This window comes from Pelophylax lessonae (assembly GCF_965119305.1).
Source record: "Pelophylax lessonae genome assembly, chromosome: 7".
NCBI classification, from domain to species: domain Eukaryota; kingdom Metazoa; phylum Chordata; class Amphibia; order Anura; family Ranidae; genus Pelophylax; species Pelophylax lessonae.
The window spans coordinates 275,729,253-275,741,263 of record NC_138774.1 but is presented as its reverse complement, the minus strand read 5'-3'; the positions used below and the strand labels follow the sequence as shown (position 1 = coordinate 275,741,263).

The 12,011-nt window shown below is 43.2% G+C and overlaps 1 protein-coding gene across 1 annotated transcript in view; it reads left to right on the top strand.

Annotated features, from left to right (window-relative positions):
- PTGES (prostaglandin E synthase) overlaps positions 1-12,011 on the top strand; it is a 110,651-nt gene that overhangs the window by 30,842 nt on the left and 67,798 nt on the right. The gene's annotated exons all lie outside the window — the stretch shown is intronic.

Sequence of the window (12,011 nt, the reverse complement as noted above, 5' to 3'; positions counted from 1 at the left end):
GGTCATTTTGTGCTGCTGTCTGTGTACACCATGGACTGGTCCCTCACCGGTGCAGCCTTAGAAGATCCTGCTGATGGATAACATCCCCCTTCTACTCTCGACACTTCTTCTGGGGGTGGAGAATGGTCATTTTGTGCTGCTGTCTGTGTACACCATGGACTGGTCCCTCACCGCTGCAGCCTCAGAAGACCCTGCTGATGGATAACATCCCCCTTCTACTCTCGACACTTCTTCTGGGGGTGGAGAATGGTCATTTAGTGCTACTGTCTGTGTACACCATGGACTGGTCCCTCACCGCTGCAGCCTCAGAAGACCCTGCTCATGGATAACATCCCCCTTCTACTCTCGACACTTCTTCTGGGGGTGGAGAATGGTCATTTAGTGCTACTGTCTGTGCACACCATGGACTGGTCCCTCACCGCTGCAGCCTTAGAAGATCCTGCTGATGGATAACGTCCCCCTTCTACTCTCGACACTTCTTCTGGGGGTGGAGAATGGTCTTTTAGTGCTACTGTCTGTGTACACCATGGACTGGTCCCTCACCGCTGCAGCCTCAGAAGACCCTGCTGATGGATAACATCCCCCTTCTACTCTCGACACTTCTTCTGGGGGTGGAGAATGGTCATTTAGTGCTACTGTCTGTGCACACCATGGACTGGTCCCTCACCGCTGCAGCCTCAGAAGACCCTGCTGATGGATAACCTGTAGGAATTGTCCATGCCGCAAAGGCAGTGAAATAGGCACCCTCAGAAATACCGTCACACTGTGGTGTCTAGAAGATAGATAACTGACCAGAGATTTGGGTGAATAAAAGTGACTTTTTTATTTATATATATATATACTGTATATATATATATATATATATATATATATATATATATATATATATATATATATAATATATATATATATTTTTTTTTTTTTTTTTTTTAATAGCTTCAGCGAATAGTTGGAGGACGGCGGAAGAATTGTTTGTAGGGGTAGGAGACCCTGGCTGGTGCACAGCTTTAATACCACCATTACAGGTATGAACCACATCCAGTTATAAGACTACAATATTTATGGCCAGAGCATTAGCAAAGCTGTAGAAATCTTGTTTAAGCTGTACTGTTATCTTGGAGGGATTTGATTATCATTTCTGTGTGGCGGCGATAAAGTGAGGGAAAACAGATGTGTTGGGCGGAGTGAACTTCTCCCATCCACAATACTCATAAAATAACACACCTCTTATTCCATCATTGCAGGCTGCACCATATCCCTGACACCCCCTTACTGTTACTGCGCATTGTGTAATATTGGGGAGGTCTACCGGAAGCCAGGATGAGGGAATGTATGTGGGGGCATAGGGTGCGGAGTGTGTGCGTGTGTACATGTGTTATGGAATTATGGCTAATGTCAAGATTGCGTACATCTATATGATATTAGATAAGCCAGAATTCACTGAAAAATCTAATGTATGGAGCAAGACTGCCAAATGAGGTTTCTGGGAGATGACTTTAACCACTTTACCACCGGAGGATTTTGCTGTCTTACGTCTGGGCCACTTTTTGCGATTTGGCACTGTGCAACTTTAACTGACAATTGCGCGGTCATGCAACGCCGTACCCCACAAATACAGCTTTCTTTTGGTGGTATTTGATGACCTGTGCGATTTTTACTTTTTGCGCTATAAACAAAAAAAGAGCGACAATTTTGAAAAAATAATATTTTTCACATTTTTTTTATATGAAATCCCCCCCCCCCCAAAAAAAAATGTAAAAATCTAAATTTTTTATCATTTCAGGCCAATTTGTTTTCTGCTACATATTTTTGGTGAAAAAAAATTGCAATAAGCGTATTTTCATTGGGTTGCGCAAAAGTTATTGCGTTTACTAACTAAGGGAAAGATTTCTGTCGTTTTTGGTGTTTTTTTTCTTAACGAGTAATGGCGGCGATCTGCGTTTTTTTTTTTTGCGGGACTGCGACATTGTGGCGGACAGATCGGACCCTTGACTTACATTTTTGACACTTTTGGGGGTACCAGTGACATTACTGCAGTAATCAGTGCTATATATATGCACTGTTACTGTAAAAATGACACTGGCAGGGAAGAGGTTCATTTTATTGGAGAGGGAGGGGTTAATGTATGCCTGGTGCTTACTGACATGTGTCGGGGGAGGTGACTGGGTGACACAGGGACAGATCGCAGGTTCAGCTATGCTGAACACTGCAATCTGACCCTGCCTGTCACTTAGGAGATCCGCCCGCTCTGTTTACACAAGCGGGCGGATCTCCAGACTCGATTCCCCGACGATCGGGGAAGAGCAGCGGCGATCGCCGCTGCTCCTCCCCTGGCCCGACTCCCGCTGTGACTGAATACAGCGGGAGTGAGCCTCCGGCGGCGCGCGCGCGCCGCAGAGAGAGGGTAATGTCTGGTGACGTAGGTCTACGCCGCCAGACGTTATCTAACCACTTTGCCGCAGTAGAGCTCAAGTGAGCAGCGGTAAAGTGGTTAAACTATACCTTCAGACAAAACGGCATTGGAAACCTAATGACCAAAGCTTTCCCATTCTCTCTGAAAGTAAATGAAACAAAGTATTGGCTGCACATTTACCCCCCACACCCACACACCCACACACACACACAAGTAAATGCACAGTGTTTTTTTTTTACACAATTTCCTTTATATCCTTTATCATACGGCATCTCACAAAAGTGAGTACACCCCTCACATTTTTGTAAATATTTTATTCTATCTTTTCATGTGACAACACTGAAGAAATGACACTTTGCTACAATGTAAAGTAGTGAGTGTACAGCTTGTATAACAGTGTAAATTTGCTGTCCCTCAAAATAATTCAACACAGCCTAAACCACTGGCAACAAAAGTGAGTACACCCCTAAGTGAAAAATGTCCACATTGGCCCCAATTAGCCATTTTCCCTCCCGGTGTCATGTGACTCATTAGTGTTACAAGGTCTCAGGTGTGAATGGGGAGCAGGTGTGTTAAATTTGGTGTTATCGCTCTCACTCTCTCATACTGGTCACTGGAAGTTCAACATGGCACCTCATGACAAAGAACTCTCTGAGGATCTGAAAAAAAGAATTGTTGCTCTACATAAAGATGGTCTAGGCCAGTGATGGCGAACCTTGGCACCCCAGATGTTTTGGAATTACATTTCCCATGATGCTCAACTACATTGCAGAGTGCATGAGCATCATGGGAAATGTAGTTCCAAAACATCTGGGGTGCCAAGGTTCGCCATCACTGGTCTAGGCTATAAGAAGATTGCCAAGACCCTGAAACTGAGCTACAGCACAGTGGCCAAGACCATACAGCGGTTTACCAGGACAGGTTCCACTCAGAACAGGCCTCGACATGGTCGACCAAAGAAGTTGAGTGCACATGCTCAGCGTCATATCCAGAGATTGTCTTTGGGAAATAGACGTATGAGTGCTGCCAGCATTGCTGCAAAGGATGAAGGGGTCAAGTATGGTCAGTGAGCACTTACGTCAGTACTCAGACCATGCGCCGCACACCGCATCAAATTGGTCTGCATGGCTGTCGTCCCAGAAGGAAGCCTCTGCTTAAGATGATGCACAAGAAAGCCAGCAAACAGTTTGCTGAAGACAAGCACCAGAAGACCAGACTGTCTTGGTAGGTTTGAAATTGTGCCATACTCTTTCCATTTTTGGATAATGGATTGAACAGTGCTCTGTGAGATGTTCAAATTTCTTCAACTTTATCCCCATCTGGTTTGTTCCTTGGCCTTCATGATGCTGTTTGTTCATTAAGGTTCTCTAACAAACCTCTGAGAGCGTCACAGAACAGCTGTATTTATACTGATATTAAATTACACACAGGTGGACTCTATTTACTAATTAGGGGACTTCTGAAGGCAACCGGTTCCACTAGATTTTAGTTAGGGGTGTCAGAGTAAAGGGGGGTGAATACAAATGCATGCCACACTTTTCAGATATTTATTTGTAAAAAGTTTTGAAAACCATTTATCATTTTCCTTCCACTTCACAATTATGTGATATATCCCGGGTAACTATAGGCCGGTCAGCCTAACATCAGTAGTCTGCAAAATTTTGGAGGGGATGATAAGGGACCACATACAAGACTTTAGTAATGAAAACGGTATTATAAGTAGTAATCAGCATGGATTCATGAAAAATCGTTCATGCCAAACCAATCTATTAACCTTCTACGATGAAGTGAGCTGCCACTTAGATAAAGGTAAGCCTGTGGATGTGGTGTATCTGGACTTTGCAAAGGCCTTTGACACCGTTCCCCACAAACGCTTACTGTACAAACTAAGGAAGGTAGGTATGGACCATAAGGTGAGTACCTGGATAGAGAACTGGCTCCAGGGCAGAGTCCAGAGGGTGGTGATTAATGGGGAGTACTCGGATTGGGCGGGTGTGGAAAGTGGGGTCCCCCAGGGTTCTGTCCTGGGACCAATCCTGTTTAATTTATTCATAAATGATCTAGAGGAGGGGATATCTAGTACAATCTCAGTATTTGCGGATGATACTAAACTAAGCTTGCCAATATCTTCTATGCAGGATGTGGAAATCTTGCAAGCAGACCTGAACAAAATAACGGGGTGGGCAACTACATGGCAGATGAGGTTTAATGTAGAAAAATGTAAAGTAATGCACTTGGGGGCCAGAAACCAGAAAGCAAGCTACTCACTAGGGGGGGAACCTCTGGGTGAGTCTAGGATGGAAAGGGACCTGGGGGCACTGGTAGACAACAGGCTTGGAAGTGGCATGCAATGCCAAGCCGCTGCAAGCAAAGCCAACAGAATACTGGGTTGTATAAAAAAGGGGATTCACTGCAGAAATAAAGAGATTATTCTCCCACTCTACAAGACTCTGTCCGGCCACATCTGGAGTATGCTGTCCAGTTCTGGGCACCGGTCCTCAGGAAGGATGTGCTGGAACTGGAGAAAGTCCAGAGAAGGGCAACAAAAATAATTAGGGGAATGGAGGACATCAGCTATGAGGAAAGACTACAAGCACTGAACTTATTCTCTCTGGAGAAGAGACGATTGAGGGGGGATATGATATCAATGTACAAATACTGTACTGGCGACCCTAGCATAAGGAACAAACTATTCAGAGAAAGGAGATACAATAAGACACGTGGCCACTCACTAAAACTTGAGGAAAGGCGGTTTAACCGTAAAGTGCGTAAGGGGTTCTTCACTGTAAGAGCGGTAAGGATGTGGAATTCTCTTCCACAAGCAGTCGTATCAGCGGGGAGCATTGATAGTTTCAAAAAACTATTGGATGGACACCTTAAAGACCACAACATACAGGGGTATACAATGTACGGTTAAAAGCAAACACACACATCATAGGTTGAACTGGATGGACTTGTGTCTTTTTTCAGCCTCACTAACTATGTAACTATGTAACTATGTGCCACTTTATGTTGGTCTATCACATAAAATCCCAATAAAATACATTTACGTTTTTTGTTCTAACATGACAAATTTCAAGAGGTATGAATACTTTTTCAAGGCACTCTACAACATATGAATTTTTTGCATTCTCTTTTTTAGACAGCAGGTGGAGCTTTAGGTTCTTTTTCATGTTTTTTACAGTTTTCTTATTTGATAAAAGCTGGTTGTTTACCAAACTCAATAGCATAAAGCGTAACTCCACTTTTGTTGAGAGGAAAAAACATTCCCCTTTGGGTGATCTCTGTACATTGCAAGAATTATACCAACCTTTGTTGCAGAGTCCTACCTTTTGGTATTCTTAAGAAATGACTGTTTGCTCCTCTGTGCCCCTGTGCTAAGTGGGTCTAATGGGAGTGGTTTCATAATTATGCAGCTGTGCAGCTGCAGAGCACTAATGAGGAAAGCTGCTGGGCCTGCATCCCTTTAGATGTGTTCCTATTGGGAGTACCTCACCAGAAATGTGAGTGTTGCGACTGGAGGCCTGTTAAGTAGGTCGCAGGTATTTTTTCTTGTGAGTAATGCCCACTAGGACCTTGAGGCTCCAGTTACACTGTGTTTACCTGGTATTTAAGTTATGTTTTTTGTTTATGTGTTATTTATTACTTTGGTTAACTGCTTGCCGACAGGCCCACAGTATATTTACTGCGGCAATCAGCCCCTCCTGGGCAAAGCAGCCTAGTATTACGTTGCTCGCCCCGGAGCCTGCAGGGGGAGAGTGCACGCCGCCAGAGGCGCGCTCCCGCCCATGCTGGTTCCCCTGCATCCCCGCTCATGTGACCGGCGGCTCCGATATCCGCCGGTCACTCGCGATCTCCCGCTGGAGAGGGAGAAAGGCAGACAGCTGATGTAAACAAAGCCGTCTGTCATTCTCCCTGGTGTAACTGCAGAGATCATACGGTCCTGCTATGTAGGATCGTATGTCTCTGTGGTTACATCACTAGCCACACCCCTTTACAGTTAGAATCACGCCCCTAGGGACACACTTAACCCCTTGATCACTAATAAAGTTAACCCCTTCACTGCCAGTGTAATTTTTACAGTAACAGTGCATATGTATAGCACTGATTACTGCAGTAATGTCACTGGTCCCCCCAAAAGTGTCAAAAATGTGAGTCAGGGGTCCGATCTGTCCGCCGCAATGTCGCAGTCCCGCAAAAAAAATCGCAGATCGCTGCCATTACTCGTTAAAAAAAAAAAAAAACACCAAAAACGACAAAAATCTTTCCCTTAGTTAGTAAACGCAATAACTTTTGCGCAACCCAATGAAAATACGCTTATTGCAATTTTTTTTTACCAAAAATATGTAGCAGAAAACAAATTGGCCAAAAATGTTAAAAAATTTGGATTTTTACATTTTTTTGGGGGAATTTCATATAAAAAAATTTGAAAAATATTGTTATTTTTGCAAAATTGACGCTGTTTTTTTGTTTATAGCGCAAAAAGTAAAAATCGCACAGGTGATCAAATACCACCAAAAGAAAGCTCTGTTTGTGGGGAAAAAAAAGGACATCAATTTCCTTTGGGTACAGCATCGCACGACTGCACAATTGTCTGTTAAAGTCACGCAGTGCCGAATTGCAAAATAGGGCCTGGTCAGGAAGGGGGTAAAATCTTCCGGGGCTTAAGTGGTTAATAAAAGGCTGCTTTGGCCATTAACTCCACCTGGTTGTCCATGTGATTATTGAAGGGGTTGGAGGGTATGGTACAGGTCGAAGCGGAAGGACAAGATGTCTTTAGTACCCTAGTCATGTATAATAATAATAACAAACAATAATAAAAGTCAAGATTTGCATAGGAATGTTGCTGGATATTGGGAGATATAGACAGGAAGAAATCCGACACTAAAACCTTTACCTATAAACTCTGAAAAACGACTTTTGTAGATGTGTGTCTAGCTTTAGTTCATAGTTTTGATCAAAGGTTCATACGTGATCGCCATCAATTAACATTACAACTGCCTTTTAAAATATTTTGCTAAGTATAGCGTTCTGCGTTTTTAGTCGGTTTAGTTTGTTTATGCCAATAAATAACTCACACATGGCCAATAATGCGAACGCCAGAATGCAATTATAGGTCACATAAAAAAGCTATAGAAAACAAATGTGACAAATGAAGTGTATAGGGCATGTCAGTACAGTTACTGTTTAACATGTAATAAAAGTTTATTCATGTCCCGGGGTTATTACTACTAAATAGAGTCTGCTTTCTATTTCCTTTCTTGTTTTTAGTGTAAAAGCAATGCAGCTTTAAAGACAGCCAGTCATTGATGAGCTTATCCAAAAAATAGTGCAAAGCACCTATCTCCTGCGCTCTGAGAGGTGATCTTCTAACCAAATCAAGCCACACTCATGCGGCTACCAGAGACCTTCTACTTGGCTTCTCCTGGATGCTTCGGCCTTGCAGCCCCTTTCAAGACCAGGGTAGTCTGGGACCACTGTAATCGAAAAACAAACAGAAGGGCGCAACCGGCCTAGCGCATTATCCTCCACAAAGGTTTTATTGAATAAAAGGTATAAAAATACTCACAAATAGTACATGCATATCAAAATAATATATTGCCATCAGCATCAGAACCGGAAGATGTACTGTCCTCTAACGTAAGCTCCTGGCTTACGTTGCCCCGTGCCTGAAAATGCTTCGGCAGTGGCGAGTGACGGCGGAGGAAATTAAGTCTCTTCCTAGGAAGGCCCTGGAGAGGAGGGTTGTTGACAGGGGCGTAACTACAGGGGTTGCAGGGGTTGCAATCGCTACCGGGCCCCATGCTCCAGGGGGCCCGGTAGCAAACCATTGGGTGAACTTCTAGGATCTCAAAGGTCACACTTGCGACCGGGCCCTGGCATTTCACCACTGTGGGGAGGCCCCAAGATTGCAGGAAGGGGGCCCACTGCAGAACTTGTGAAAGGATCCTGATGCGGGACCATAATAAAAGGCCATGCAATGAGATTAAAGAGCCCCAGGATTAGTGGGAAGAGCCCCGGGCTTGAAGGGAAGGGCCCCGGCCAGGGGTCTGGGGGGCCCTTCATGGTTTCTTGCATCGGGGCCCTGAAGGTTCTAGTTACGCCTCTGGTTGTTGAATCTGACTTTAACGATCTACTGGCCTTGAGGGATTGCCCAGGCCCTGTTATGAGGGAGGGTCTGTGTTTGATTAATCTGGAGAGAATCCCTTTGAAGTTTCTATGGGTTGGTACCTCACGTCAAGTTAGGTAGGACTTTTGAGGCAAGTAAGTTATATACAAGATATATAAAAAATATTATATTTAATAAATTATATTTTTTATATATCTTGTATATAACTTACTTGCCTCAAAAGTCCCACCTAACTTGGCGTGAGGTACCAACTCATATACACTATTTACTTAGGGACAAAGGCAGACCCGTATACTCATAAGCTTAATAGAGATCAAAACTAACTCCCTTTGAAGTTTCGGGATTTGGCCTGGCTCTCTGTCCATGGCAGACTCTATGTGAAGGGCAGCTTGAAGCATCCCTCTGAGGAAAACCGTGGTTGTCCAAGAGTGGAGTGTGGCTGTGTGGAGGAGACAATGAACCATTTCTTTCTTTAGTGCCCCTTCAATATAGAAGTCTATAAGCGGGTGGGTGCAGGTTTTCCTTCTTAAGTTATGCAGAGTGGTCGTACGGGTCTTTTGAGACACATCAGGATTTTGATTTTTAGACACTTTTTCTAGTTAGCATAGTAGTCCATTACTTCACGTGGTTGTGTCAGGTTTCCACTCGAAAAAAATCCTTCCTGTTGAGGTGGTGGTGCACAACATTCTGGGTGAAGTTGGGAGGATTCAGGGTCTTGAGAAGGACAGGTGGCGGCCGGGAGCCTGGACAGAGGTGTGTAGGAATGTCCGGTCCCCGTAGCTGCTGTCTGTCAGTCTCTGGATGTGCGGCTTTTCTTTCTGTCCTTTCACATCCTCTAGATTTTTATAAGATTGGATTTTTGAAAAAAGGCTGAACGCATGGGACCATTGCGTAATCGTTTCTTAGCCTGAGGGGATGTTTAGGTGGAGGTTAGGGCTTTGTTGAGTTTAGTCATGATAGTAACAATTTTCTATTTCTATGCTGATGTAAGCTATTTTTGTTTATATATTTATTTATGTTGTTACATAGTAGTTGAGGTTGAATAAAGACAATAGTCCATCCAGTTCAACCTGTGTAGGTGTGTGTGGCCGTAATCATCTCTCATACCCCTGAATGTTCTGATCCTTGAGATGTACGTGTAAGTCTTTAGAAAGCCACCATACTTCCCGCAGAAACCATCTCTTGTGGTAGAGAATTCCACAATCTTGTAGCCCTAACAGTAAAGAGCCCCCCGCGTTGCCTGAGGTTAAAACGCTTCTCCTCTAATCGCATTGTATGCCCTCGAGTCCTCATGCAATCCCTTCGACTGAATAGCTGTTTTTCTATGCTGAGATCACCATTGAGATATTCATAAATTGCTATCATGTCCCCTCTCAGGCGTCTCTTCTCCAGGGAGAATAAATCAAGCGATTGCAGACGCTCTTCATAATTAAGGTCCTCCAATCCCCTAATTAGTTTAGTTGCCCTTCTCTGGACTCTCTCCAGATCTAACACATCCCTTCTGAGGACTGGCGACCAGAACTGGACAGAATACTCCAGATGTGGTCGGACCAGAGTTTTATAAAGGGGAAGGATTATAGTCTTATATATATGTATATGTACATCTGTATATCTGTAAATGTTTTTATTATGCTTGTGAGATTTTTAATAAACAAAAATTTACATCTTCTGGTTCTGATGCTGAAGGCAATAAATGATTTTGATAGGCATGCACCGAGAACTTGTTTGTGAGTATTTTTATACCTTTTATTCAATAAAACCTTTGTGGAGGATAATGCGCTAGGCCGGCGCGCCCTTGTGTTTGTTTTTCGATTACATTGATGAGCTTATGCAAGAATATTATGAATATTCATTCAGATCTGATTATAATTGTGCAGGGATACATAGGAAAGAATAATATTTATCCTTGTGTTATATTTTACCTAATTTGTCTGAGCCTAAGTGTCGGTTCACACTGATCCGACTTGGACCGCAACTTGTCAGCCTGACAAGTCGCGGTCCGTCTCGCTCCCATTGTTCGGTACAGAAACCGTTCTAATAGGAGCGACACAAGTCGCTCCGACTTAGAAGAAGGGTCCTGTACTACTTCGGGGCGACCTGGAGCGACTTGCATAGACATTCATTTTATGAAGTCCGTGCAAGTCGTGCCTAAATCGCTCTGCATGCGACTTCACAGGTCGCCCCCTAAGTCGGAGTGACGTAGTGTGAACCAAGCCTAAGGCCCCTTTCACACGATCGGACCTATCGGGGTCCGCCTGTCTGTTTTTTGGGTGGACCTGATCGGGCCACCTATTCCCCTCTATAGGGAGGACATGTGTCCACTGACACCCACCTGGCGTCCGATCCAACAAGATCCGCTGAAAACAGACGGGTGGTGATACGTTCAGACTTGTATAAAGTACTCGAAATTTCTACTTGAGTAAAAGTACAAGTGCTTGATCAAAAAATTACTTGAGTAGAAGTGGAAGTGCTCGCAGAAAAAGTTACTTAAGTAGAAGTACTAAAGTATTCAACATTTTTTTTACTTAAGTATTGCAAGTAGTTTTTTCAAAAAATTTGCTACTTAAGTACTAAAAGTAAAAAGTACCAGTAGTTTTGAAAAAAAAATTCTACTCAAGTACTGAAAGTAGAAGTACAAGTACTGTGTTATGTAGTTATTAAAGAAAGAAGTCAAAAGTTTGAACATCATATTGTTTTTATTATTTCAAATGATTTATTCAAATGATTAACCTGTGTTTGTTAGTAGTTTCTTGATGCACTTTAAGCGCTGTAGCACCATTAATTTGTTTGTTTCATATTTTCTTTTTATTGGAAAGATTTGGTATAGCAGCTTTTATTATACACAGCATTTATTTTTGTATGCGCTGATTTACAAATGACATTATACACATTTTTTTGAGCTTTATGCAACCTGCCATCTACTGTTCTGGCAGTGGTAATTTTTTTAAAAGTAACGAGTAACTATGCAGCACAAAAAAAAATACTTGAGTAGAAGTATCGAAATCATCGAAAAAATGTAGTGAAGTAAAAGTAGAAGTAGGAGAAAAAAATTCTACTCTAGGAAAGTACAGATACTGCATTTCGGTACTTAAGTACAGTACTTAAGTAGTTCTACTTCGTTACTATACATCTCTGGATACGTTCACCATCCGTCTAGCGGGTTGGATCGGATGAAAACAGACAGTCTGTCCATTTTAATCCAATCTCCCCATAGAGGAGAGCGGGAATCTGACAGGTCTATCTCTACACAGTGAGCGGAGACGGACCTGTCATCCGCCTGCTCAGCGGGGATCAACAAAGCGATCTCTGCTGAGCATGCGGAGTCCATCAAAACGGATCCGCCCCATGTTAAAGGAGCCTAACACCATAGCTTGAGAGACCACCAGACTTCTGCCACTTCAAACATAAAATCATGTGTCCTGAAATGGAAATCCGAATATCCTCCAACGCTGAGCTTTTGGAAGGGAC